Raw genomic sequence first — 25,201 nt, 5'->3', positions numbered from 1 at the left:
CTGCAGAAAAAGTTAGCTTTCATGTTAATTATATTAATCCCACTGAGTTTCAAAATTACATTTATTATAAAAGAGAGGGATACCTGGGTGGCTTAGTGGTAAGCATCTGCCTTCAGCCCAGGGTGTGATCCTGGAGATCCAGGATCGAGTCCCATATCAGGCTCCCTGCATGGAGCCTGCTTCTCCCTCTGTCTTTGTCTCTGCCTCTCTCTCTCTGTGTCTCTCATGAATAAATAAATAAAATCTTTAAAAAAATTTTTTTAAAAAAAGGGAGAATTTTTTTTTAAAGATTTTTATTTATTTGACAGATAGCAAGCACAAGCAGGGGGAATGGCAGGCAGAGGAAGAAAGAGAAGAAAGCTCCCTGTTCCGAGGGGAAGGAGCCCAATGTGAGACCTGATCCCAGGACCCTGGGAGCCACCCACGCGTCTGAGAATGTTTTCCATGGAAAAATACGAGGTTGATGTATTGAATCTGTGTGTATAGCTGATCCTTTAATTCCATAGTTTATTAATTATTTTTCTCTTATTATTCCATAATTTTATTAATTTGATGGATATACTACTTTGAAAGTAAGTAAATGCTTATGAAATATTTGAGGGACTAAAAGGGATATATCTTCTATGTTTAGTAATGTCGAATATGTTCATACCTGTTGTTCAACGTTCATTTCTATCTTCAGCGATCTCCAGAAGATGACTTTGGTTGCTGAGTCTCTGCCTGTTGGCTCCAAATCTCCAGAGATAAATTTCCAGCAAAATTTTGAATACCTCTACCTTTCTTCTACCCAAAGTTCCTCAAACTCTCAAAAATGAAACTTATTTTCTCACTCAAACCAGCTCCTCCTCTTAGGTTTCTTATTTTGGGGAGCCCCATTGCCATTCTTCCAGATGTTGAGGCTTCCGCCTTTGACATCATCTCTGACTTCTCTCCCTCAATTCTCATCAGAACCTAAATATTGTTGGGTGAATCTTTGCCTTTCCCTTCCACTGCCGCCTCTCCTGTGTTTAGATCTTGTTTCTCAAACCGGAGTCCAAGGATTCTGAAGGCGCTCTATGCAGATGTTCTTGGGGATGTGAGTATCCTATGGTTTCTGTTCATGCTCAGGATAATCCAGCAAAACTAACAAGTACGTGTTTGGGTCATCCAGATTTGTAACCGAGTTCTGCCATTGATTTTAGTGTCTATATTTGTGTTTGTTGGTGTGTTAGCTCTAAGTCGAGCAGATCCTCTTCTGGGCTCTCATGGTGCCCAGCTTCGTTGAGAATTCCTCACATTGTTTTAATAATGTGAGTCTGGCTTTCCCAGTGGACTCACATCTTGGAGGACAGGGACCACATCTGGCTTATTTTCGTATTCCCGGAATCTAACCTTGGGCCCGACACATAGTAGACACTTACGGTTGTAGTAGTTGTGTTTACAGCCAACCCTTGAATAATGCAGGGGGATGCTGACATTCCCTCTCCCCATGCCTTTGCAAATCTACAAATAACTTTTGACTCCCCCAAAACTTAGCCAATAACATAATTAATGCTATTTTGTATATGTATTATGTCGTGTATTCTTTTTTCTTTTTTTTTTAATTTTTTTTTTATTTATTTATGATAGTCACACAGAGAGAGGCAGAGACATAGGCAGAGGGAGAAGCAGGCTCCATGCACCGGGAGCCCGATGTGGGATTCGATCCCGGGTCTCCAGGATCGCGCCCTGGGCCAAAGGCAGGCGCCAAACCGCTGCGCCTTCCAGGGATCCCTATGTCGTGTATTCTTACAATAGAGTAAGCTAGAGAAAAGGTTATTAAGAAAACCATAAGAAACAGAAAATATGTTTACAGTATCACATTTAAAAAAAAATGTGTATGTGAGTGGGCCTGTGCAGTTCAAAAGCATGTGATGTTGTTGATCATGGGTCAGATGTATATTGTTTTGGAATCTGATTTTTTTTCTCCCATACGTGGCCATAGTTATTTTAACATTTGTATAATATTTAGTCGTGTTGATAGAGGACATTTGATTTAAACCATCCCGTATTTTTAGATGTTTGGATTATTTTCATTTGTTGGCTCTTTGAGTAGCACATTTAAAAACATCCTTGAAGAAAGTTATTTCTCTCTCATCTAGGTTGTTTTCTTAGGAATCCCTTAATGGAATTACCAGGTCAAAAGGCACAAGCAGTTTTATTCCTCTTGTAATATGATTCTACTTGGGTTTTTTTAATTTAAGTGGAAAGAGCAGGCTGAGTTGTAATGTAGGACCTCTTTTTAGATAAGTTTCTTTCATTTTCAATTAAACTCTCTTTGATTTGGAATCAAGCTAGAAAGAACAAATGATGGTTATTGTCCCCTCTATTCTCTACTGTCTTTGTGCACCCGGATCGGTCTCCCTCCCTCCAGTCCTCCTGCCCTCAGCCACACCTTCGGAAATGTGTGAAGTGCAGCAACCTCAGCCTGAGTAATGTTTCAGCAGGCAAATCAAATCATTTAATCCAGTCATGCTGAACATACAGCAGAGGCCTTCCATCGCCTTGCAAGATAATGTCCAGCTCTGCTGCCAGGGCCTTCAGAGCCCTTCGAGACAGGGCTTCTGTTTCCCTTTCTAGGCTTCTCTCTGGCTGCTGCCCAGAAGCATTTTCTGTTCACCCTGAAGGCACTATTTCCAGTTGAGAATGTACTTGCTGTTCCCTCCAGCTGAAGTGAACTCCCCAGCCCCGCACCTGCCTGGCATTGTCTGCCTCAGTCCCCAGGACCCAGCCCCACATCTTTGGGCTGCTCCCCTTCCAGCTGGACTCCCTGCCCTACCCCCTCCTTGTTCCACCCTTCCTTAAAGCCTTTGCTGGCAGCTAGATAGCAGCTCTTGGTAAATTTGGTCATCTTCTCACTCAGATTGTGAGCTCGGTAAGGATAGGAATTTGTTTTGTAAACCAGCTTTCCGTACAGTGACTAGCACATGGCTGGTTTTCTGAATGAACAGGATTATTTTGGTTACTCTTTTATAAGTGGACTGCTTACAGGTACTTACAGGTAAGTCTACTTATATGCAGGTTGAGAGTCCATGTATGGTTGATCCTTGAACAACATGGGGGTTAGGGCCACTGACACCTTACAGTCAAAAATTTGTGTATAACTTGAACTCTCCCCAAATTCCTAATAGCCTACTATTGACCAGAAGCCTTACTGGTAACATAAGTCAATTAACACATATTTTATGTGTTGTGTGTACTATAAACTGTATTCTTTTTTTCCCTCCCTTTTTAAAATTTAAATTCAGTTTGCCAACGTATAGTGTAACACCTGGTATTCATCCCATCAAGTGCCCTCCTCAGTGCCCGTCCCCCAGTTACCCCATCCCCCCACCCTCCTCCCCTTCCACAGCCCTTTGTTTGTTTCCTGGAGTTAGGAATCTCTCATGGTTTGTCTTCCTCTCTAATTTTTCTCCACTCAAGTTCCCCTCCTTCCCTCATGGTCCCTTTCACTATTTCTTATATTCCACATATGAGTGAAACCATATGATGACTGTCTTTCTCTGATTGACTTATTTCACTCAGCATAACACCCTCCAGTTCCATCTGTGTAGAAGCAAATGGTGGGTATTCATCCTTTCTGATGGCTGAGTAACATTCCATTGTATGTATAGATCATATCTTCTTTATCCACTCATCTTTTGATGGACATCGTGGCTCCTTCCACAGTTTCGCTATTGTGGACATTGCTGCTATGAACACTGGGGTGCAAGTGTCCTGGCTATATACTATATTCTTACGGTAAAGTAAGCTAGAGAAAAAAATACTACTAAGAAAATTATAAGGAAAATACATTTACAGTACTGTATTTATTTATTTATTTATTTATTTATTTATTTATTTATTTATTATTTTTTAAAGATTTTATTTATTTACTCATGAGAGACACACACAGAGAGAGAGAGAGAGAGAGAGAGAGAGAGGCAGAGAGACACAGGCAGAGGGAGAAGCAGGTTCCATGCAGGGAGCCCGATGTGGGACTCAATCCCGAGTCTCCAGGATCAGGCCCTGGACTGAAAGTGGCACTAAACTGCTGAGCCACCCGGGCTGCCCAGTACTGTGTTTATTAAAACAAAAACAAAAACAAAAAAAAAACCTGTAAGTGGGCCTGTGCTCTGTTGTTCTGGGGTCAGCTGTATATGGTAATTTTCAACTGTCCAGAGTATCAGTGTGTCCCTTCTCCCCTCCATCCTTCCTGCCTCTTTGGTAATTTTTTTTAATGGGAAGCTGTTTTAATTTTGTTTATTAACCAGGATGTAAACTAGATGAAGGGGTATCTAGTTCCCCATCATATCCACTGTGCTTAGTACTCCTGCCTGACTACAGTAAGTACTCAGAACCTGTTGATTGAATGAGTGAGTGCATGAATGAATGACGCTTTGAGAACATGTACTGACCATGGGGCATGTCACAAACCTGGACAGATGGGAACCACATTTATGTATTTGCTGCATTTATGTATACATCTGCCCTGTTTTCGTGTCCGTTCGGTTAATGTGTCCATTTAGCTCCTGGCTTTTCTTAGAACCTCTCTGGTGTCTTCTGTCTCTGCCATTGCCATTCAAACTCTGAGGACTTGTTTGAATTATGCCATCTACCTCATTCTTTTTAAGGAGAGATGCCTGGGAAATGCAAGCTTCAGGCCAGGAAGCTAACACCTTGATGTCATAGGCAAGATGGTTTTTGTGTACCCGAGCAAGGAAGCAGACGTTCTGTAGGGCTGGCTTCCTCATCTATCTCCAAATGTCAAATCTAAATCAATCCACATCCTGTGGTTCTGGGGGATAAATAACTGAATCATATCTGCATGACCGAGGTGATTTATAGAGATGTGATCTTATCCAGATCCTGCTGCCAAAACAGGAAGAGGTCATTTTGAGAAAAGCATGAAGCACTGGCAGAGATCACATCTCCTTTCCCTGTGTCCCATCTCCTTGGGATACCTGTTTCATTTCTTGGTGAGAATTTGTGTTTTGGCCACAGCCTATTTGACAAAGAACAAAATATTCCATCTGCTACTTAGTTTCCTTTCTTGAATTACTAGTCCTATTAAAATGCATAATAAGAGAATAAAAAAACTGAGGTAGTAATTAGTGGAGGGTTCAATGTTGGGAGAGAAGAGAATTATTTTCAGCTTACATTGGAACTATGTGACAGGAAGACTTGAGTGAAAAAACACCTGAATGGCAGCAAAAGTCCTGCTATTTGGCTCACTGAAATAGGTGTTGTACATTCTCAGTGACCTACTTTCAGGCCTGAAATTTCTTTTAAAGGCCTGCTGCGTGAAAACTAAAATCTTAATTGAAAATAAAATGTATCGAGCTAGTATCATATTTACTAAATTTAATGTTAGTTTGACTAACATTAGTTAGTTAATGTTAATTTGACTGCTCAAATGTATTCTTTTCTTGATGCCAAAAGGACTACAAGGAGCTTTGCAGCCCTGAGCATCATTTAGCTTTAGCTGTAGGGACAGCTGGAGACAACAGGGCAAGGACCAGAGTCTGGCTGGCCAAGTGGTAGAGGCTGACGTAGCTGGGCCAGAAGGAGTGCTGTGCCCACGTAGTAGGTGGTGCAAAAGGAGGCTGACTTTATGTTAGGGGAAAACCAGCAGTGCCTGGCACACAGAAGACAGTGGAATATTGAATGAAAGGGGCCCAGGGAGGGCAGAGGAAGGTGAGGACTTGGACATGATATAGATGTAGTGGTTCTCTCATCCATTGAAGTTACCTTGGTTCTGAAATTCAGGGGAAGCTGACATATTAGGGTTCTCCAGGGAAACAGACCAATAGGATATATATATACATATATATATAACCTGTGAAGGTCCAGACAGCATATGTGTGTGTGTGTGTATATATATATGTATATATATAAAGAGAGAGAGAGAGAGAGAAAGAGAGAGAGAGGTTTATTAAAGGTAGTAGCTCATGCAGTTATGGAGCTGAGAAGTCTACAGTGTGCTGTCTGCAGACAGGAGAACCAGGAGAGCCCATGGTATAAATCAGCCTGAGTCCAAAGGCCTGGCCGCTGGCTGATGGGATGTCTTTTTTTTTTTAAGATTTTATTTTATTTGTTCATGAGAGACATAGAGAGAGAGGCAGGCAGAGACATAGGCAGAGGGAGAAGCAGGCTCCATGCAGGGAGCCCGATGCGGGACTTGATCCTGGGACCATGGGATCACGCCCTGAGCCGAAGGCAGACACCCAACCGCTGAGCCACCCAGGCATCCCTGGCTGATGTCTTGATCTGAGTCTGAATCCAGGGCATTTGGAGTGCCGGCGTGATGTCCAAGAGCAAGAGAAGATGGATGTCTCGGCCCCAGCAGAGAGCGTGAATTTGCCCTTCCTCTGCTCTTCTGTTCTGGCCCTCAAACTGATTGAATGATGCCTGCTCGTCTTTTCCAGAAACACCAGCCACCTGAGCATCCTTTAGCCCAGTCAAGTTGACACTTAAAATGAACCATCACAACTGATTAATTCTGAAGTGCCAGTAAAACCTCACTCATGTTCTTCTCGAGTCTCCCCTCCGTGTCCACCACAGGACTGTAGGAAAGGCCAGGCTCTGGCAGCAAAAAGGAAGAGTGAGGTAGACGCTGTTTATAAGGGTCAGTGGGAGAGAGACACATTCACAGCAGATGGATGAATGTTGTTTAGGCCTACACGAACGTAGAATTCTCCAGCTACTCAGAATGAGGAAGTTTTCTATTATTGTTGTTTGTTGCACACCTACCCCCATGAAGAAGACTAAAAACTCATTTTGGTTGAGGACATGAGCAGATCAGACCTAAGACCCAAGGGCAGTGAGAAGTGGAAGGCCGTGAGTGAACTGAGGTGTTGGTTGGACCAGTTGTGCTGTTTGTTTTGTTTTTCTGGACACACAAGGAATTGTGGATTAAGGAGAAGACAGGAAGATAGGAGACTGGGGGGCAGAAGTCCTGAATTCTTGTTCTGAATTGGCCACAAATTTATTGTCATTGGAATTGAATCTGGAGCCTGTCATTTGGATGTGAAAGCTTTAGATTGTTTAGAAAACAGTGAGGTTGGTTCCCAAACATGGGTTTGACATAGAATTTTTCTGTCTGTGGCAAAATTGGCAGAAAGTAAATGACTGTGGTTGGCTTGTTATGAAACTAAGTAGACTCAGTTTAATGAACTCTCCTTTATTCTAGGTTTGAGTATGTCCTACTTTTTGGTGTTAAATTTCTTTCTTTTATGAAGCGATGGTGACAGTAGATGGTATTTGGATTGTTTCTATATTTTAATGACTTGGCAAGATAAAAAGTTGGCAATATTGCTTTAATCCTTTAAATTGTTTTTGAAATTTCAATGGCACACAAAATCCATAATGTTCAGACCACATAACCTTTAAAGTTGTTTTCAATTCTGACAGCTGGGGATTCTAACCTTTTCTTGCCACTTGTGACCATGAGGTGACAAATTCAAATGTCAATTGATGTTTGCATCCTGAAACAGGCTGCGTTTTGGCCTGGAAAAATCACAGAGCCAGTACATAAATGTTAAAGATGCTTCAACTTTTTCTTCAACTGAAACAAAACCTGGAGCGTTACTTTAAATCTCAATTTGACCAAAGATTACAGCTGAAATAGTGGAGAAACACTGCCAGACATTGCTATTGGGGGAATGTAAATTGGCTTCGTGGAGGGATGAGCAAACTTTCTGTGAAGGTCCAGACGGTAAATATTTTAAGCTTTACAGGTCACATGAGGTCTGTCATATATTCTTCTTCCCCCCCCCCCCTTTTTTTAAACAACACTTATAAAAATGCAAAAACATTTTTAGCTCATGGGCTGGATTTGGTCTGTGGATCATAATTTGCCAACTCCTGATTTTACGTGTTTGGAAGGTGGTTTGATGTTATCTGTCCGAGTTACAAATGCACATTTATCCACTGTCTGAGTTAAAAATGCCGAGCAATCCACTTGCTGGAATTCATCCTACAGATATGCTTACATCTGTGCAAAATGGCCTGTGTACAAATTCACTCATAATAGCATTGTTTAAAATACCAAAATACTGGAAGCAACCTAAATATTCATTGATAGGCTGGCTAAATAATAGCATGTCCATCCAGCAGAATACGATATAGTCTTTTAAAAGAACAAGGCAGCTCTGTATGGAATAATACCTGAGATGTACCATGAAGAGGGAGAAAAGCAAGATACAAAACAGAGTTTTTAGTACAGTGCCATTTATTAGTTTAAAAAGAGTAGTGTTTGTGTATGTGGTGCATGCCCGTGGGTACACACATTCACAAAAGTGCTGGCACTTACTATTCTAGAATACTGGTAACTATGGCTATCACTGGAGAGGGTAATTGAGTATCTTAGGACTAGGGATGATAGGGAAACTTCTTAGTCTATATTATTTGTAGCTTATGAGTTTAGTGCCATGTGCATGTATCACTTATTCAAAAAATAAATTCAGGGATCCCTGGGTGGCGCAGCGGTTTGGCGCCTGCCTTTGGCCCAGGGCGCGATCCTGAAGACCCGGGATCGAATCCCACGTCAGGCTCCCGGTGCATGGAGCCTGCTTCTCCCTCTGCCTATGTCTCTGCCTCTCTCTCTCTCTCTGTGTGACTATCATAAAAAAAAAAAAAAAATTAAAAATAAAATAAAATAAATTCAATCTTTAAAAAAAGAATTGCAGTGGAGGAAATGATAATTCAAAGTGTGAGTGAATTCAACGACATTATTGCTTGAAATGGATTTGGGTCTTTCTTTAATCACAAGTGAACCTGCGCTGTTCTGAAAAATTTACACATCTGCTTGCCTTCCCCTGAAGGCACTTTGATAGAATAGGAATCCTTTCCCAGCTTTTGGTCATCTAAAGTGGTAGGATACCCATCTCGAGAGGTTGAGTTTAAGGCTCTGCTGTTGGGATTATTCTGATTGTTAAAATTGTGAGCAGTCATACTACAAGGTGACCTGAGGAATGAATGCATGTGAAGAAAGTTTAGCTTGGTAACAAAGTCAATAGCCATGGAGTGTTGGTGTTAGAAATCACTGAGATTTGTCCACCCCCTTGTGTTTTTTGTTTTGTTTTGTTTTTAAAATTAGTGTCCTAAGAGGTATAGAGCCTGCCCAAGATCAGGCAGCTGGTGATGGCAAAACCTTCAACTCAGACTTGCCCCGACTTATTGCTGACATGGAGAAGGCTGCACCTCTAATGGATGTTACTCTGTATAGTCCTAACCTCTATTTTCCTATATTTCTGACTCACTAAAAGGCAGAGATGTGGAACACAGTTTCCAAATTGTCACTTCCTCCTGAATCATACACAGCCATGAAGTTTCTCCTCTGTCTCTTGCCTCCCCTTCTACCTGGGACATGTTTAAATGGCTCACTTGGCAATTCTTGCTCCTTACCCTGACCAGAAGGCTGCTTCGTTGGGCCCCTGTGACAGACAGCTAATCTCCTAAATCAGCAAACAACCAGCTTGACTGCAGGGTGATAATTATACCAGGGTAAGTAAGCCCATCCAGGATCAGCAGAGTTGTATCTGACCACCACATCTAACAGTAAGAGCTAGCTATAAGCACCTACTGTTGTATGTCATTGATGTTTTCAGATTGTTTTCTCTGCAGCATTGTGAAAAAATACACACACACACACAGGGGGTGGGGGTGGGAAATGGACAGGTAAGGTTGGTTTGGGGTTCAGACAAGGAAAAACCAAAGCTTTCTTTCCCCTCCTATATAACACTGTTTGAAAAGATGGAGAAATATTTCTGGTGCAATAGGACAAAGCAAAACAACAAAGTGAGGGCTAAGTCTCAGCATCAGGAAAGTATTATAGAGTTGGTGAAGTAGTTCAAAGGGAAAGTGATCCCTTAGGGAGAGACTGTCTCTAGCAGGAGCTGTAGAAATGTTAGTACACTGTAATACTACTGTTTCAAAGACTCTCCTCCCTTCCTTCTCTATAAACTGTGCAACTTCATCTGTTGGGATTTTCCCCTTCTTACCATGAGATAATGAGTTGGTATTGCAATTTTACTAGTGAACTTACTTAAATTTACAAATATCAGATAATTTCCGTGTTACGTAATTGCTATCACACTCTAGTAGAATAGCTACTCTAGTTATACGATTTAAAAAAAAAAACCTGATCTGGGACAACCTGGGTGACTCAGCGGTTTGGTGCTGCCTTCGGCCTGGGTTGTGATCGAGTCCCACGTCGGACTCCCTGCATGGAGCCTGCTTCTCCCTTTGCCTGTGTCTCTGCCTCTCTCTCTCTTGCTCTGTGTCTCTCATGAATAAATAAATAAAATCTTAAAAAAAAAAAAAAACCTGATGATAAAGAACATGAAAAAGTTAGAAAAGAAACTCTAATAGAAACATTCAGAATGTTGGAATAACATCTTATTCCAGGAATATAAACATTTTTTTTAAGAAGTCTGTAAAAAAAAAAAAAAAAAAAAAAGTCTGTAAATAGACCCTATAGTCAGCCAGTTGTTACAGTAAGATAAACCACATACATACCCATTCTTAATTTAAAAATTAAAATTCTTAAAAAATAGGATATTTTTTAGCATGATTTAAGTGATTGTAAACTAAAAAAAAAATATGTGTATATATCCATAGCATATACATATATCTTAAACCAGCTTCTAACATCATACATGATATAGGAAATGCTAGAGATTTCTATTAAAATAAAAAAAAAAACAAGATGATATTCATTATTCTGGCATTGGTTGCCAGTGCAATAAAGCATGAAATATATATTTAAAGTGTAACTGGTAATAGGAAGAAAAAGCGTTTTTAGAATAAACAACATAATTACATACGAATAAAAAACAAATGTGGTTACTAGGCATTTACCCAAATGATACAAAAATACTGATTCGGAGGGTTACATGTGCCCAGATGTTTATAGCAGCATGATCAACAATAGCCAAATTATGGAAAAAGCGCAAGTGTCCATCAACTGATGAATGGATAAAGAAGTTGTGAGGGGTGTGTGTGTGCGCGCGCGCGCGTGTGTATATGTATGCAGTGGTATATTGTTCAGCCATAAAAAGGAATGAAATCTTGCCATTTGTAATGATGTGGTTGGGGCTAGAGTGTATTACGCTAAATGAAATAAGTCAAGACCTATACTGCATGATTTCATGTATATGTGGAATTTAAGAAACAAAACAGATGAACTTAAGGGAAAAAGGCAAACCATAAAGCTGACTCTATAACTATAAATAACAGACTAAAGTTTCCTGGAGGAGAGGTGGACAGGGTGGGGGTGTTGGGTTAAATGGGCGATGAGTATTAAGGAGGGCACTTGTGATGAGCACTGGGTGGTGTTATAAGTGTTGAATCCCTAAGTCCTACACTTGAAACTAAATGTTAACTAATTGGAATTTAAAAACGTGGAAGAAAAGAAAAGTATGGCAGTACTAGAATTTATGCGAGCTCAGTAAACTTGTGGGTGTACATACACGAGGAGCAATCATATAACAGCAATAATCTGTTAACTGTAATGGGAAAAATGCTTCTATTCTCAACAGCAACAACAAGTATAAAACCCATAAAAAATTCTCACAGCACATTGCTAGACTTACATAAACAGATGTACTAGGAGATACATTTTTAAAAATTTTGAACAAATGAAAACTATGTCATGTTTATGAAAGTTAGTATAGTGAATATTATGCTTTTATCCTTTTTCTCCAATTATTTTATAGATTTTATCTAAACACTTAGCAGCAGTGTTCGGGAGGGGAGACCCACAGAGGGAGAACAAGGGGAACCTCAAGCCACCAGGCAAACGGGGAAAGTGATGCCCAAAAGGATAGGGTCAGGGAGGGGCAGAGCTCTGCACAGCAGGCGTGCATTCTGCAAAGAAAGGGGAAGTGAGACTTCAGCAGTCCCTAGTTTAAGTGAGACAGATTATGAAGGCCTAGAAAAAAGGGAAAAAAGAGAATCCTGGAGAAACCTCATCAGCAGCCCAGTATCTTTCCCTGGCTGAGGAAAAGGAACCGTTGACTCCTACTGGGGGTGAGCCTGGGGTAAGCCGTCTGTGTGGGGTGCTCCAAGCGACTGTCCAAGTTTGAGACCATCCCTGGTCCCAGCAAGGATCTTTTCATTAGAAGAGAATCACTAAGTCCAGCCCAAAGAGGAGGGGATTTAAGCTCCACCTCCTGGAAGAAGGAGTATCAAACGATTTGTAATCATATTTTATTTTATTTTATTTTATTTTAAATTTTCATTTATTTATGATAGTCACACACAGAGAGAGAGAGAGAGGCAGAGACATAGGCAGAGGGAGAAGCAGGCTCCATGCACCGGGAGCCCGATGTGGGATTCGATCCCGGGTCTCCAGGATCGCGCCCTGGGCCAAAGGCAGGCGCCAAACCGCTGCGCCACCCAGGGATCCCTGTAATCATATTTTAAAACCACCGCAGTAATTCATAATATTTTTATTCACATTAACATTTTGGGGAAGATACTTTAAGACGGTGCAAATATCCATGAAGTGTTCCCCATGGGTCATCATTGGTCCCAACAGTCCACTGTTGCGGGGTCACTTTTTGGATTGAAATGTTTCCTGTTATAATTAGCCCTTACGAGAAGGGAAGAGTCCCCCCTGTCGAATTTCACCTGAGGTTTCTGGATTACTTTATATGTTGACATCTGTCCAGGAGGAGCCTAGGGATTGGACTGGGGCTTTCACAGCAGTGGGGCATGCAGTCCAGTTTGTAGGCAGCGGTGAGTGCCAGAAGGGACAGTTGTCCGGTGACCTCAGGCAAGGCCCCGAAGCAGACAGTATTGGGCCAGTGTGTGTTCTCATCTGAGTGTGTAGGTTCAGACACCCCATCCTCTCTTTTCCTCCTCGTTTTCTTCATCTGTAAATAGGGAAACTGGGTGGGTGTTCTGGATGAACCTTAACATGCCATGATCCTAGGGTGCTGCTCAGAAGAGGCAGCTGGTGGGAAAGCAGCAGAGGCGCCGGGGCAGGGCGCTCGTGCCGCCACCGCAGGGTAGGAGGCTGCTCAGATACAGACGGACCTTGAGCCGGAGCTGGGAGGGGCCCGGTACTGCCCTCACCATCCCTCCTGTGTGTCCTGCTCTTCTGTCTGCCGTCTGTCCGCCCCTCACAACGAGTCCTGCAGAAGGGGTGAGCTGAGAACGCAAGCTAGACGTGGCGCTGAGGACCAGCCAGGAAGCTTTCCGGAGAAAGCTGCCACAGTCAACGCGGCCTGTTCGACCCCCGGCAAGTTCCCTCTGGGCCCTGGCCTAGCTCCGTCAGCGGCCCCGGGCCAGCAGGTCCCTTTCTTCCGTCCGGATGCTGAAAAGAAGGAAATTCTTGGTCCTCGCTGGGACCCCTGCTCTCCCTCTGTGGGTCTCCCCTCCCCAACACCGCCGCCAAGGGTTCCACCTACCCCGTTGTAGCTGCTTGGAATAGCCCTTTGGCCACCGAGACCCAGACCCTGCCTGGTGTCAGGTTTCTTCTTTAAAAATGATGTTTCAGGACACCTGGCTGGCTCAGTCGGAAGAGCATGTGACTCTTGATCTTGAGTTTGAGCCCTATGTGGGCTGTAGGGATTACTAAAAAAATAAACTTTAAAAAAAATTAAACAAAAATAATCTTTAAAACCTACAGTTATTTTGATTTCCGAAGTAATAATACATGTCTGCTACATGAGACTTGGGAGGTAGAGAAGACAGTAAAAGTCAGTGGTAATCCCACTGCCCAGAGACTGGGCTGTTAGTGTTTCATTTATTTTCTTTTGCTCTCTTTTTGGAGTATATGTGTATATGCAGGGATGATCCTTTAACATCACTGGAGTTGTGTTATCCTAACATTTCATTGCATGTTCTTGTTTTGCTTTCATTTTCCCACTAGCCACTGTCAGCATGACTCTTGGTGTATCTGTACGGTTTTTTAAGTTAAACGATGTTCTATTTATTTAATGACCACACACCCGCTTTCTTTTTTCATGTAACCCCCAACGTTTTCACTCTCATTTCCCCTCTGTTCTAGGATGATGATGATGTATTATAAATTATTTACATCAGACAGTGTTGTTTTTTAAAGTTTTATTTATTTATTTGAAAGAGAGAGAGAGAAAGGAGCAGGGGGAGAAGGACAGGGAGCAAGAGAATCTCAAGCAAACTCCACACTGAGTGTGGAGCCTCAGGTGGGACTTGATCTCCCGACCCTGAGGTCATGACCTGAGCCGAAATTGAGTCACATGCTTAACCAACTGCACCTCCCAGGCGCCCCTTCAGACACTATTTTATTTTCTAAAAATTTAAAGAAGATTTTATTCACTTATTAGAGAGAGAGAGAAGATGAGTAGGGGGAGTGGGTGGGAAGGAGCAGAGGGAGAGGGAGAAGCAGACTCCCCGCTGACCAGGGAGCCCGACGTGGGGCTCCATCCCAGGACCCTGGGATCATGACCCAAGCTGAAGGCAGATGCTTAACCCACTGAGCCCCCCAGGTGCCCCTCAAACACTATTTTAGAAACTCTATTGATACATTCATCCTCTGACAGGGCTGGTGATGATGAATGAGGAAACCGAAGTTTAGGAACTTCCTGAAGTCACATACTTTGGTAAGGGACAGAACTGGGTTCGAATCTTTTTATTGGCTCAGAATCCATATTGCTAATTCCCTCCGTGTTCCCCTGGGGAGCACTTACTTCCCAGGTCAGGGGCAAAGTCTTTAATGGAGCAAGTAGGTTGTACTCCAGAAGGGTAGTACTTTCCAGTTCTTACGGGTAAAGCTGGGTATTGAGGCTTAGCTTGGCCACTTGCAGGCCCTGTGACCTTTGTAAATTATTTCGTTTCTCTGGGCCCCCAGGGTCCTTCTCAGCTCTCCAGTTCTATGCCTTTATTGTGGAAAAAAGCAGAACAGAGGCAGCATTCAGGACAGACCCAGCACAGGGGCATTATTATCCACTCGGATTTCAGGGGCACTCCATTTGGCCCCAGTCCACATTTCTGTGAGGAAGCTGTTTTTCTCCCTATTTTCCTGAGCGGGACGTAGGTAGTGCCCAGGAGAAGTCCCCACAGGGGCCATGAGGTTTTGGAGGCCGAAAGAGGTCCTCGTGATAGGTGAATTCCATGACATACTTCCTTTGACTATTTTGAAGTTTGGGGCTTTTGTGGCTGACCAGCAAGTCTGGAGACTGACGTGCCTGTGCCCCTCCCCAGTGCAGGGGCCTGGACCCCTTCCCAGATGATCTCGGAGATGTGTGGCTGGAAGGATACACTGCAAGATTTGGGTTCCTTGGGGGCGGTGTGGTGCTGCAGGGCCCGGCAGGCCAAAGGTCACCATGGTGCTTTGCCTGCCGGTGATGAGGTGTGGTCCACCCAGTACCACAGATCTTTTTCCAGGGTCTTGTTCCACCGTCTCTGCCTGGCAGAAAGGAAAAGGAGAACCAGATGTTTGTCTTACCAAGTAGAGTTTACTCCTATGCAGTTTCTCTTCTCTTTTCATATAGCCTTAAAAAAAAAGGGTTTTTTTTTTTTTTTTTTTTCCTTGAACTTGGTTGGCTTTCAGCCACTTACCTAGGAAGCGGCCAGTGCTGTACCACAACCTGTTGCTTTACTCTGTGGGGGTGTTGGTGAGTCTTTGGTGCAGGGCCTGGTCGTCGTGCCCTGTGCCAGCTCCTCTGGCAGGCGACTTCAATTTTCTAGTGTTTTTTTTTTTTCTTCCCCTATTTGCCAGGCGTCTCTAAGGACATGCTGACATTTTCTTCTTCTTCAGGTCTTCTAGAAACAAACCACATGAACATACCTATCTAAACATTTTTTTTTCTATTGTTGACTTAGAAGATATCTTGCTTTTGTCAGGAGATAGGGCAGCATTTGTTCTATCCTGTGAAAAATTTGGGGGCCTTATTTCGAAGTCTCAGCCCTAAGATAATGTGTAGGGATTCCAAGGAGCCCTGGTGATGCTCAGGCAGTGGGAGTCTGAATTAAATTGAGTAGAACAGTAAGGAAGCACTAAATGTACGTAGAAAATATATATGTATCTGTCGTGTTTTCAGGCTTCCTGTGTGAGCCGGAGTTGTGGTGATAGTGATGATGATGGGTTGATAATAAAAACAGTAATGCTAGCATTTGTTGAGCACTTACCCCATGCTCGATCCCGTGCTCATTTAAACAGCACTATGGTATGGGTGAGTTCTGTTTTGTAGGAACAAGAAACCGAGGCTCAGATTAAGTCACTTGCTCGAGGTCATCTAGACGTGGGACAGCTGGGCTTTAGACACAGGTGAGCCCACAGTCCCCACCTTCAACCTCCAAGCACATTGTAAGAGAGTCTGGGCATTTATAGCTTCGAATTTTGAGATACCTGAAGAAATCATACTGATAAATGAAATAGAAGAAAAGGAAAATTTGTTCATTCTCTCCATTGTGTTCCTTTGAACAGAATATAACTTGTGTCATGAATATGTCTAAACTAAAAGGACACTAAAAGATATTTCTCTTTTTTTTTTAAGACTTTATTTGTTCATGAGAGACACAGAGAGAGAGGCAGAAACATAGGCAGAGGGAAAAGCAGGCTCCTCAGCAGGAGCCTGATGTGGGACTTGATCCCAGGACCCCCGGATCACAACCTGAGCCAAAGGCAGACGCCCAACCACTGAGCCACCCAGGTGCCCCTCAAAGGCATTTCTCCAAAGAAGATATATAAATAGTCAGTGAACCTATGAAATGATGTTCAGCATCACTGATCATTAGGAAAAATGTATATTAGACCATAATGAGATATTATTTCATACTGACAAGAATGGTTAAGGTAAAAAGCCAGACAATGGCAAGTATTGGCAAGGCTGTGGGGAAATTTGAGCCCTCACACCCTGTTGTTGGGATTGCTGAATGGTGCAGCCACTTTGCTAAGTTTGGCACTTCCTCAAAATACTAAACTTAGCATTACCATGTGATCCAGAAGGCCACTCCTAGACCAAAAAGAAATGGACCTATGTCCACACAAAAATGTGTGCAGGTAATTTGTCTTTTTATTACTATGTTGTAGGAGTTTTTTAAAATACAGTTTGGGTACAAGTCCCTTGTCAGGTACATGATCTGCTGTTTACTTCCTCCCATTCTGTGGATTATCTTTTCATTTTATTAATAGTGTCCTTTGGTGCACTAAATGTATTAATTATGGTGAAGTCTAATTTATCTGTTTTTTTTTTCACTTGTCACGTTTGTTCTGGTTCCACATGTTTTTGAAGTGCTAAAAATATTAGCTTATTTTTTATTCTAGGCCAGTTGATTGCTATAATATACAAGAGGAGCTAGCTGTGAGTAATTGAATAATTCATGCCCTTTGTTAGAGAAGAATAACAAGCCCACACAATTCTGAGATTCAGTGATATTGATGGTTTTCTTTCCTTGTCTTTGTATTCTCCCCTCCTGAGCACTCAGTGTGCTGTTGTGCATATATCAGAGGCTCAAAAAATGCTTGTTGACTTGGGGCGCCTGGGTGGCTCAGTCAGTTAAGCATCCGACTCTTGGTTTTGGCTGAGGTTGTGATCTCATAGGTTGTGAGATCTGCCGACATCCAGTCGTGCTCAAGCTCTGCACTTTCATTTGGGCTTTAAAAATAGGTCTGAGTTCAAATCTTGGCTTCACTTGTTATGTGGTTTTTCCTAAGCATTCAACCTTCTTGAACCTCAGTTCCTGTACCAATAAAAGACAGTGATGTTTACCTTGGAGGATTGTTGTAAAGATTGAGTATAAAAACCTATGTACATGGAGAGATTCCATAAATAGCAGTTACTGTTTATATCAGTTAATTGAATCTATATCTCAGGTTCTCCATTTAGTAAGATGGGAATGATGCTTGTCTTTTAGCCATCTCAGTAGTGTACTAGAGATTCATGAGATAATAGACTTGATTCTTCCCTGCTTCCTCTGTTAAGTCAAATAGTCCATTTCCCAAACCTCTGGAGAACCTTCCTTGGTCCCTGACCATCTCTATTTTTGTGGAATTCATGTTGATAGGTACATTAAGTGTATAAGCTAGTTGCTACTGCATATGGTAGCCTCAGGCCATGTGTGGTTATTTAAGTTAAAATGAATTAAAGTAAAAAATTTAGTTCCTCAATTGTACAAGTTACATTTCAAGTGCTGAGTGGCCACGTGTGGCTAGTGGCTACCGTATTGAACACTGTTGAGAACATTTGGATTGTCACTAAAAGTTCAATTGGACGGCGCTGGAGCAAAATGTATGGGCAGTGTTATGTGACTTTCTGTTCAGCTGCAGAGCCTGTGAAATAAGGCTTTCCTCTAACCTTGGCTACGCAGCCCCTTCCCAGCACCTCTCCTGCTCCACTTAGGGGATGTTGGGCTCAAGATCCCGAGTAGTTTAGAATCTTGGGACACAGGGAATTTCATAGCCCACGATGGTTTTATTCTGTGTTCTTGTTGTTACTTCAGAAATTTCAGCTTCCTCTCTGCTGATGCTGTGCCTTCGTAGTATGTTTGGTCATTAGGAGGGCTAGCAAGGGGGCCTTTTGGGCAATTATAGTTGGGTGAGTACCATTGTGACCTGAGGAAAGGAAATCTCTAATTTTCTGTGACATACCAGGTGCTAGGGGGAAAAAGGAAACTGATATTACAGATATTTAGGATTCTGGAATTTTTTTTCCAGTTATAGAATTGAGATAATGTTCTAGAGATGGAGTCTTTACAGATAGTTCGACAAGGAACCCCTGAACATTCCTCTCTGTGATACTGTTAAACTGACATCAGAAGATTTCTTCCTGATGACTTTGGACATATTCTAAATAGATTGCAGTATACCTGTATTTTTCTCCTTGACTTAAGAAAACAGTAGGTAAGGGACACCTGGGTGACTCAGTTAAGCATCCGATTCTCGATTTTGGCTCAGGTCTTTATCAGAGACTGAGCCCCGAGTCAGGCTCTGCACTCAGTGAGGAGTCTACTTGAGATTCTCTCTCTCTCTCTCTCTGCGCCCTTCCCCTTGCTCCTGCTCACACACACTCTCTCAAATAAATAAATAAAAATCTTGAGCAATAGGAGAATCAAATTCCTTTTATTGACAGATTTGCTCTTACATATTCTTCCTTTCTCTTGTCTACAAATCTTCTGAAATCATGCTTCCCATAAGCCGTTCCTAGAATTTATGGATTCTAGGATTTATGGATTCTTCTCAGATGGATCCTGAGGATAGTTTCTTTTTGACTTGATCCAGGACGTGAAATCGTGCATTGAATGGCGGGGGGGGGGGGGTATGCATAGGGTTCACATTCTTTTCCATCTGCTTTTAAGTAAATGTTGACTTTGCAGACCAGGTGAATGAACCTACAGTCATTCTTCAGTGGAAAGAAGTGATTAATTGTAGAGTGTCAGCATTTCCAAAATCTGGTTCCTAGTAATGTGCCTTGGGAAAGGGCACATGTGGTTAAGTTTTCAAACAAGTGAAGCAAAGCTAAATGGGTTTCTTCCTGGAAGAAGCTCAGGATCTCTAATATGTTGATGGGCATCATGGATTTCCAGGAAGGGAAACTTACCTGAATTGAACCCTTGTTTGGGGACCAGTGGTCTGTAGGACACCGGTTCTGGAATTGCTAGACTGAGGGACGGTGTCTGAGAAACAGGAAAACACCCACTGTGGGAGAGTGCAAATGGAGCAATCTTGTGCATACTTCTGCTTTTCGTTCTCAGTTGTTTCTCAGTTTTTGTTTCTCGGTGATTATTTTTAACCCAGATAGCTTCACTTGAAGCTCTCATAAACTCACAGGCCCTTATAAGATAAAGTTGCCCCAAATCTTACGGAATCAGGAACATCATCTGGCTTGAAGAGCAGGTAAAAATTGCTGTCCGCTCTTTTTTTTTTTTTAGGAACCTTTTAGTGAAGCTGCTAATTCAGTTCTTTTTGGCATACATTTAGGGTCTGCTAAATATCTATTTCTGCTTCAAGGTACAATCACATTCTAAGAAGTAAGCAATTTATAGGCAATTCTTGTATGAAGAGAATCTGGTAATGGCTTTTAGAAGATATCTGAAGCTCTGAGGACAAACTTTGTTGTCAGGGCCATGGATTATATGTGTGTCTTGCTTCTGTTCATACTTTCCTGGGCAGATTGGCTAAATGAACTTCTATTTAACTTGCTCTAATAGTGTTAGCCAGGAGAGTGCCTGATAACAACAGCAGCAGTAATAGCTAGTATTTTGTAAGTGGTCACCATCTGCCAGGCCCTGTTCTAAGTATTATAGATGTGTTAGCTCATTTAATCTTCGCAGAAATGCAGTGAGGTAGCTGTTATTTTTCCTGCTTTAAAATAAGAAAATACTGGGGCACCTGGGTGGCTCAGTGGTTGAGCGTCTGCCTTTGGCTCAGGTCATGATCCCAGGGTCCTGGGATCGAGTATCACATCAGGCTCCCCACAGGCGAGCAGGCCTGCTTCTCCCTCTGCTTCTGTTTCTGCCTCTTTCTGTGTGTGTCTCATGAATAAATAAATAAAATGGGAAAATACTGTCGGCACTCTATAATAGAAAAGGCTAAAATTAATTATTTGGTCTGTGTTCATACTAGTGAATAACAAAGCATATTTTATATTATGTTTTCTTTAATTTTGAGATAGTGCTAGTTTTCATAAATTCCCAGGTAGTATGTAGCACATAATTGATTTTGTAATTAATGTATTCTTAAGATCTCTATCGTATATTTTATAACTTCTAATTTGGAGTTTTTAGACGTCAGTAGATGCTATAAAAATGGAATTTACTTAACATGTTTTTTCAACAGCCTATTCTTGGGCCAGTTTCTGTGTTTGATGCTAGGAATGCAAGGATGACTAAGCCCCCCCTCCCTGTCCTCACAGAGATGTCATCAAGTGGGGAGGAGGTGTAATCCTCCAAGCAGTTGTCATTTCTTAGGCTGTGACATGGAAAGTGGTTTCTTGCACTTTATTTTAAAAAGTCAAAGAGAAAAGGTTTGTAGGATGCAGTGGGACAAGAACCTGGGGAGAATCCATGGGTCTTAGATTATTTTTTCCCCAGATTTATTTAGATATTATTGACATATAACATGTAAATTTAAGCTGTACGGTGGGATGATTTGATATGTGCATATATTGCAGAATGATTACCAAAATAAGGTTAGTTAATGCTTCATCCCCTCCATCCCCATGATTACTTTTGTGTTTGTGTGGTGTTAACATTTAAGATCTACCTTCAACAACTTTCAAGCATATATTACTGTTAGATACAGTCACCATGTTGACATGTTGAACCTTAGATCCCCAGAACTTATTCCTCTTACAGCTGGAGGTTTGTACCCTTTGACCAACCTCTCCCCAACTTCCCAGCCTCCGGCAACTACCATTCTAACTCTCTTTTCCTATGACTTCAGCTTTTAAAAATTTCCCCATGTAGGGGCGGCCTGGGTGGCTCAGCGGTTTGAGCGCCTGCCTTCCGCCTAGGGCGTGATCCTGGAGTCCCAGGATTGAGTCCCACATCCGGCTCCCTGTATGGAGCCTGCTCCTCCCTCTGCCTGTGTTTTGCTTCTCTCTCTCTCTGTGTCTATCATGAATAAATAAATGAAATCATTTAAAAAAATAAAAATAAAATTTCCCCGTGTAAATGAGAATACACTGAGTCTTTCTCTGTCTGACTTATTTCTTATAGCACAATAGGTCCATCAAATGACTTTTGAGTTGTTTAGTAGCCCTTACTTGATTTCTCACCCAAAGCGGGCTGCTTCCAGGTGTAGCATCATACTACTCGTGAATGCAGGCTTCTAGCTGCTGGGGAGAGGGATTATCAAGGAGAGAGAATCTCATGCTGTGAAAGCAATACCCAACTGTTCCTGATGCAAATGAAGAGAAGAAAACCAAGATGTGGAGGGAATGCTCTTAGGATGAAAACTGGGGCCCTGACCAGAAGCCTTTGCTTGCCTTGGCTCAGTCAGCTTTAAAGGAAAATGGGGAGTTGGGTGGGGGGGGGTGGGTGGTGGAAGCTGAGTCTCCCTGGGAATTTCTGTATGAAGATGCATTTCAAGTTGGTAGGCAGAGCTCTGGGCTCTTGGAGAAGCCAAATCTAGCAGCCAACTCTGACCCTTACTATAAAGTGGAACATGCTTCCCCTGCCCTCCAAATCTGCTTTGTTGCTTGGTGTGCTGTGATAATGAAATACTTGTTTGTGGGGTTGTATGATTTCACAGGTAATCATACTCTTTTGATAAAATGATTGGCTGAAAGGCGTGTTGGGAAGATTTGTTTTTCTTTTCTTTTTTTTATAGAGATTTATTTTTTTTTTTCAGAGAGAGATTGGGAGAGAGCACAAGTTGGAAGGGCAGAGGAAGAGAGGGAGAGAGAATCACAAGCAGACTCTACACTGAGCACGGAACCTGATGTGGGGGGTTCAATCCCATGACCATGAGATCACGACCTGAGCCAAAACCAAGAGTTGGAAGCTTAACTGACTGTGCCACCCCAGCACCCCTTTTGTTTTTCAATAATGTATATTGAGTGTTTTTTATGTGCCAGATACAAAGCATTTATTTTCATGTCCTTGACTCATTGAAGTCTCTCCATGGCCCTGTAAGGTGTGTGTTACTATCCCCACTTGCCAGACCAGGAAAAACTGACATTCAGAGGGTTTGAATGACTTGTTGAGACCAAGATGCACATCAGGAAGTCAGCTTTTAGAGGACAGTGATTTTGGCTTCTCCCTCAGGCAAAAATCTAGTTAAATCATCCCAGGAAGATGGAGATCCTTTTTAAGAAAAAAGAAACAAAAAATCTAGGTACACAGCTCTAATTAAACAAAGAAACAAAATATCATCTTTACTATTGTAGATAATATATGATTGTCTCTGGACATGACCGAGAGACTTTGAGTAATAGGCTTCTGAGTCTCTGGCCTGGGTGTTAGGGTGATGAGAAGCAACCAGAGACCTAAGGAATTAACTTGCATGGTTTTTACCATTAGGGCAGGAGACCTGGCCTGAATAAAATGTGAGTTAGTGATATTGTGCCCAATCAGAGGGGAGGGGCCTGGAGTGACTCAAGATAAGAACGCTACCCCCCTGCCTGCTTCTGCCCTCCCCGCGCTCCAGTGAACCAGCACTTTCCCCATCAGAACATAAACTCGGGCTTTTGTCTGGTTTGTTTATTCCTGTGTCCTCAGCGCCTGGCACATAAAAGCTATTTAGGATTTGTTGGGCAGATGAATACATGAGTGTGTAAATCTCACGTGGCTAAACATTTTGGGCTCTCTGGGTAGCAGCATGGGAGTTCCTATCCTGTCACATATCCTTTGGTAACAGCCGTGACGGGCACAGGCTCTCCAACCTCAATGCACAACCTCAAATTGTGAGGAGACAAGGCCCTCACTGCCCACCTGGCATCGGCCAGCCACGCTGGGAATGTGAGCTGCCCTCCCCACGGCTGAGGAATGGGGGCAGTAGCTGGTTCACCTACACTGCTCACTTGGCAGAGGTCAGCAACCTCTGCTCTCACCAAGCACGCCCTCCTTGTCATAAGTGTCCACCAGGTTCCAGAGTTCTCAAACAGCTGGTTCTGGCCACTCCTTCCTCCTCAGTGGAGGAAGGAGCTTCCCACTCTGGCATTTTGTGCGAGGTCACTCCCGAAAGGCTTGTTTTTAAATGGGAAAAGTTTGGTCTGTGTGGCAGAAGGAGCATCCACAGGGAGGAGGAGCACCAGCCACAAGTTCCCTTCCTTCAGCATCTACAGAGTAAATTTTGGGGTCCTTGCCATCAAGGAGCTCACTGGAGGGGGCAAGACGCATGTAAGGCGGAAAACTCACAGTTCCACAGAAATGCTGGAAGGGCTGTAGTAGAAGTAAGAACAAAGTGCCAGGGGACAGAGAGGGAGGGGTTCAGGACTCTTGTGAAAACTTCATGAATAAGGGAAAACTTTATTTGGCCAGGAATATCAAAGAGCTTTGTCAGCTGAAGGTCCAGACAGAGGGTAGTAAATGCAGATGCCTTCACTTGGAGCTTCCTTTATGGCACACCTCCTCTCTCGCTGTCCCTCTACTTCCTCGAATCTTGGTCATGCCTGGAACTCGCTCCAGTCACGCTGTCCACCACCCTGTCAACCTCACTGTCTTTGAAACTGCTCTGGTTTGCTTCATTGTTGCATCTCAGAAGCCTTCCCCACCACCCTATTCAAAATAGCACGTCTTTGTCTCTCCTCTTAGCTTACTTTATTTTCATTCATAGCTGTGCCTCTCTCTGGCATTATGTTTATGATTGGACAGGGGACGTTTGTTTAATGCATGTATTCATTTATTCAGCTGATGTTGATTGACCCACCACCACATGTCTAGGCTCTAGGCTCTGGAGACAAGTGGATAAGACGGAGTCTCTGATTTCATAGGGTTTACATTCTAGCGTGGAGAGACAAACCCAAACCAAATGAACAAGTAGGGTAATTTCTGGGAGCGGTAAGCATATGAAGAAAATAAAATAGGGCAGAGACACAGAGTGACTAGTGCCTGGGAGAGAGCCGCTTTCAACGGGGTGGTTGGGAAAGGCCTCTCTGTGGAGGTGATGCTTGGACTGAGACTTGAATGGTGAGAAAAAGCCAGCTGTTAGGGGTTGAATTGTGTTACTGAAAAAAAAATCATATTGAAGTTCTAGCCCCCAGTACCACAGAATGTGACTTTGGAGATAGAGTCGTGGCAGATGAAACTGATTAAGATGAGGTCATCCTGGAGTACAGTAGGCCTCTAATCCAATGCAGTGGTAGCCTGATTAAAAAGAAATCTAGGGGCGCCTGGCTGGCTCAGTGGAGGGCTCATGTGACTCTTGATCTTGGGGTTGTGAGTTCAAGCTCTGCATTGTGAAATAAAAACACTTAAAAAATTTAGAGACCCTAGACAGAATGCCACATGAAGATGAATATAGAGACCTATAAGCCACCGGATACCAAAGATTTTGCCAACAAACAAGTGGAAGCTAGAATGGCAGGATGGAATAGATTCTTTCTCACAGTCTTTGAAGGGAACCATTCTTGCTGACACTTAACCTTCGACTTTGAGCCTCCAGAAATTTGACACAGAGACACTAGGGTGGCTCAGTCGGTTAAGCATCCACTCTTGGTTTGGGCTCAAGTCATGATCTCAGGGTTGTGGGATCGAGCCCCAGATTGGGCTCCATGCTGGGTATGGAGCCTGCTTAAGATTCTCTCTCTCCTTCTCCCTTAGCTCCTCC

General features: G+C 42.8%; 2 protein-coding genes across 5 annotated transcripts in view; both read left to right on the top strand.

Moving 5' to 3' along the window:
* LOC144282334 (uncharacterized) overlaps positions 1 to 22,528 on the top strand; it is a 106,633-nt gene extending 84,105 nt beyond the window's left edge. For both annotated transcript variants that reach the window (XM_077845849.1, XM_077845848.1), the window contains one exon: positions 22,283 to 22,528. The gene's annotated coding sequence lies outside the window, so the exon portion shown is untranslated. The remainder of the gene's footprint in view (positions 1 to 22,282) is intronic.
* TMCC3 (transmembrane and coiled-coil domain family 3) overlaps positions 1 to 25,201 on the top strand; it is a 339,083-nt gene that overhangs the window by 16,394 nt on the left and 297,488 nt on the right. The window lies entirely within an intron of this gene.

Source organism: Canis aureus, chromosome 13 (genome assembly GCF_053574225.1).
Source record: "Canis aureus isolate CA01 chromosome 13, VMU_Caureus_v.1.0, whole genome shotgun sequence".
In the NCBI taxonomy this organism is placed as follows: domain Eukaryota; kingdom Metazoa; phylum Chordata; class Mammalia; order Carnivora; family Canidae; genus Canis; species Canis aureus.
Note: the sequence above shows the minus strand (reverse complement) of the source record. Positions and strands in the feature narration are given on the sequence as shown.